Raw genomic sequence first — 5108 nt, 5'->3', positions numbered from 1 at the left:
GTCCAGTCCACCTCTGTTTATTAAATGATAGCTGGGTATCTGCGCGAGTCCAATCAGCTGCAGAAACGTAGGTGGGTTCTCGACGTCATATCACATTCTCGTGTACACTCATATTCATACTACTCGTGATGATGACCATGCTGTTCAAATGGAGCCCGTGGCGCCTAGCTGTCATCGGAAAAACGAACACCATGATCCATTCAGTGGCCCCAAACGTTCCATAGTCCTATTCTTTGGTACATGACACAAATCTAATTGGTACTAAAGATAAGTGGATTATGGTTTCAGTTGGTTTTTGCTCTGCCCTAGTTAACTGCTAAATAGCTGCTCTCATCGTGGTGGCCTGTGCTCTTGATCGCTTAATTGTAGTGGTCATTGACAAGAGCCCAATCCGCCTAGGAAGTCATTATAGACTATAGAGATAGGAGCTGCCACAGCACCGTGAGACTACATGGATGGACGTCTTGGAGACAGCTAATTGAGCTGCTGCCCGCTTGCCGGGTTGATTAGCAGAAAGAGATCCTGTAATGATGGCTAAAGATGTCAAAGTGATTGGCAGTCAGTCAGTCAGTCAGTGTGTGTGTGTGTGTGTGTGTGTGTGTGTGTGTGTGTGTGTGTGTGTGTGTGTGTGTGTGTGTGTGTGTGTGTGTGTGTGTGTGTGTGTGTGTGTGTGTGTTTCCAAAGGTCTTTTTAAATTGCTTCCTCTGCTGTTAAATTCCTACTTAAACGCGTTTGACAGTCGTTGCGAACAAACATCGATTCTGCAACTTACCCCAAGCTTGACATTAGACCCAAAGAGTACGATTCCTTTGTTCAAGGAAGAAGAAGAATATTGATTAAAAGCTTCTTCACGATTGGTGGGTCCCCTGCGGGAGCTAATGTAGGCTAATGCGATTAGCATGAGGTTGTAAGTAACAAGAACATTTCTCAGGATTTAGACATATCTGATATTGGCAGAAAGCTTAAATTCTTATTAATCTAACTGCACTGTCCAATTTACAGGAGCTATTACAGTGAAATAATGTTTGAGGAGAGTACACAGTTTTGAACATGAAAAGTTATTCATAAACAAATTAGGCACATTTTGGCAGTCTTGATACAACATTTTGAACAGAAATGCAATGGTTCTTTGAATCAGTCTAAAACTTTGCACGTACACTTCTGCCGTCTATTTGCCAAAATCTAAATTCCACCTGGGCTGGGATAATACATTATGGCCTTTCTCTTGCATTTCAAAGATGATGGTACAAAAAAAATACAAAAAAGGTTGTTTTTTCTTTGTATTATCTCTTACCAGATCTAATGTGTTATATTCTTCTACATTCCTTTAACATTTCCACAAACTTCAAAGTGTTTCCTTTCAAATGTTACAAATAATATGCATATCCTTGCTTCAGGGCCTGAGCTACAGGCAGATAGATTTGGGTATGTCATTTTAGGCGAAAATTGGAAAAAAAGGGGCCAATCTTTAAGAGGATTTATTAAAGCATGTGAAGCATAGTATCAGTCATTCGTTGAAGCAGTGGTGGTTCTAGCTTGTATGGCTCCCTGGGCGAACCCCCCTTCAGCGCCCCCTCAACAAAAAACCCACAATATTGCACAAACTGTAATTTTTTATCAGACATTTTGAAAAACACAAATAAATAATCATAACATTTAAAACTATATAAATATACAAATATATACAGAAATAAGATACTATAAATATAAAAAAGAAGTAACAAAGACAAACAGAAACAAATTGTAGTATAGAAATACAAATAAATAAGAGAATCAAATTATTACACTATTATCCTATTGCTAACAAGAAACACACAAATACAACTAAATTGCACAAGTACACAAATCGAATAACACACTCATATAGAAGAGATGGAGAGCACGTGGGCATTAGTTTACACCCGTTATTCACAGCATTTATAGTGGTGGAACATCCCACATACATACCCAGTAATAATAAAATCATCATTGTTACCTACAATATGGAAACTTAAAACTTTGCAAAAGGGAAATGATTTATTTAGTTTGTTATGCAGTGATGCAGTGATGCAGTACCCACACACACACATGTCCGCGTGCTACATAAACACATGTGTGTGTACCCACACACACACATGTCCGCGTGCTACATAAACACATGGGTGTGTACCCACACACACACATGTCCGCGTGCTACATAAACACATGTGTGTGTACCCACACACACACATGTCCGCGTGCTACATAAACACATGGGTGTGTACCCACACACACACATGTCCGCGTGCTACATAAACACATGTGTGTGTACCCACACACACACATGTCCGCGTGCTACATAAACACATGGGTGTGTACCCACACACACACATGTCCGCGTGCTACATAAACACACCTGAAGAATCCTGCTGTGGAGAAGTGGAAGCAAATGGGTCTTCATCCTCATCCTCAGATTTAGACATCATTTCTGAAGACACCTGTGTGGCCGAGGAGGTGGATGGTTCCTCATCCTGAGGATCTGAGATCATTTCTGAAGACACCTGTGGGGCCGAGGAGGTGGATGGTTCCTCATCCTGAGGCGCCAAGATCATTTCTGAAGAGGCCTGTGTGGCTGAGGAGGTGGATGGCTCCTCATCCTGAGGATCCAAGATCATTTCTGAAGAGGCCTGTGTGGCTGAGGAGGTGGATGGTTCCTCATCCTGAGGCGCCAAGATCATTTCTGAAGAGGCCTGTGTGGCTGAGGAGGTGGATGGTTCCTCATCCTGAGGCGCCAAGATCATTTCTGAAGAGGCCTGTGTGGCCGAGGAGGTGGATGGTTCCTCATCCTGAGGATCCAAGATCATTTCTGAAGAGGCCTGTGTGGCTGAGGAGGTGGATGGCTCCTCATCCTGAGGATCCAAGATCATTTCTGAAGAGGCCTGTGTGGCCGAGGAGGTGGATGGTTCCTCATCCTGAGGATCCAAGATCATTTCTGAAGAGGCCTGTGTGGCCGAGGAGGTGGATGGTTCCTCATCCTGAGGCGCCAAGATCATTTCTGAAGAGGCCTGTGTGGCTGAGGAGGTGGATGGTTCCTCATCCTGAGGCGCCAAGATCATTTCTGAAGAGGCCTGTGTGGCTGAGGAGGTGGATGGTTCCTCATCCTGAGGCGCCAAGATCATTTCTGAAGAGGCCTGTGTGGCTGAGGAGGTGGATGGTTCCTCATCCTGAGGCGCCAAGATCATTTCTGAAGAGGCCTGTGTGGCTGAGGAGGTGGATGGCTCCTCATCCTGAGGATCCAAGATCATTTCTGAAGAGGCCTGTGTGGCTGAGGAGGTGGATGGTTCCTCATCCTGAGGCGCCAAGATCATTTCTGAAGAGGCCTGTGTGGCTGAGGAGGTGGATGGTTCCTCATCCTGAGGCGCCAAGATCATTTCTGAAGAGGCCTGTGTGGCCGAGGAGGTGGATGGTTCCTCATCCTGAGGATCCAAGATCATTTCTGAAGAGGCCTGTGTGGCTGAGGAGGTGGATGGCTCCTCATCCTGAGGATCCAAGATCATTTCTGAAGAGGCCTGTGTGGCCGAGGAGGTGGATGGTTCCTCATCCTGAGGATCCAAGATCATTTCTGAAGAGGCCTGTGTGGCCGAGGAGGTGGATGGTTCCTCATCCTGAGGCGCCAAGATCATTTCTGAAGAGGCCTGTGTGGCTGAGGAGGTGGATGGTTCCTCATCCTGAGGATCCAAGATCATTTCTGAAGAGGCCTGTGTGGCCGAGGAGGTGGATGGTTCCTCATCCTGAGGCGCCAAGATCATTTCTGAAGAGGCCTGTGTGGCTGAGGAGGTGGATGGTTCCTCATCCTGAGGCGCCAAGATCATTTCTGAAGAGGCCTGTGTGGCTGAGGAGGTGGATGGCTCCTCATCCTGAGGATCCAAGATCATTTCTGAAGAGGCCTGTGTGGCTGAGGAGGTGGATGGCTCCTCATCCTGGCCAGTGCCAGAGGGTGCTCCAAAATATTTCAGAGGTGCCCCTGAATTTGCATTGAAATACAATATATGAGTCTGACACCCTAAATACATTTGTTGCACAATTAAATATACATGTCATTAGGCACAATTTATCAAACTTTCAGAATAGGAACCAAATAAACCATACAACCGCCTTGGCTAATTCTAGGCATAAGACACCTCATAAGACACCTCAAAATATCAGCATAATATAGACGTCTTTTAAGTTAGCCTACAGCATTGGAAATTCCCGTTACTGAGCTCAGGACATAGTCAATACAATCACAGAAAACCTTTATAATGTCACCTCAATGAAAGTTAACAAAATCAATAATGCGCTAGTTAGGTTGTGATCGCTTTGCTGCAGGCTACACACATTGTCATGATGAAACTGTGTGAACTTATATCCAATGTTATGTAAGCTAGTTGGGCAGAAAACGGAATATTGTCGCCCTAGGTGTAATAGCATAGCAAGCAACATAGGCTAACAAAGATACAGTGCCTTGCGAAAGTATTCACCCCCTTGGCATTTTTCCTATTTTGTTGCCTTACTACCTGGAATTAAAGTAGATTTTTGGGGGGTTTGTATCATTTGATTTACACAACATGCCTAGCACTTTGAAGATGCAAAATATGTTTTATTGTGAAACAAACAAGAAATAAGACAAAAAAAATGAAAAACTTGAGAGTGTATAACTATTCACCCCCCAAAGTCAATACTTTGTAGAGCCACTTTCTGCAGCAATTACAGCTGCAATTCTCTTGGGATATGTCTCTATAAGCTTGGCACATCTAGCCACTGGGATTTTTGCCCATTCTCCAAGGCAAAACTTCTCCAGCTCCTTCAAGTTGGATGGGTTCTGCTGGTGTATAACAATCTTTAAGTCATACCACAGATTCTCAATTGGATTGAGGTCTGGGCTTGACTAGGCCATTCCAAGACATTTAAATGTTTCCCCTTAAACCACTCGAGTGTTGCTTTAGCAGTATGCTTAGGGTCATTGTCTTGCTGGAAGGTGAACCTCCGTCCCAGTCTCAAATCTCTGGAAGTTTGAAAGAAAGAATAAATAATTTCCCTGTATTTAGCACCATCCATCATTCCTTCAATTCTGACCAGTTTCCCAGTCCCTGCCGATGAAAAACATCCCC

This window comes from Salmo trutta, chromosome 28 (assembly GCF_901001165.1).
Source record: "Salmo trutta chromosome 28, fSalTru1.1, whole genome shotgun sequence".
Lineage (NCBI taxonomy): Eukaryota > Metazoa > Chordata > Actinopteri > Salmoniformes > Salmonidae > Salmo > Salmo trutta.
Note: the sequence above shows the minus strand (reverse complement) of the source record.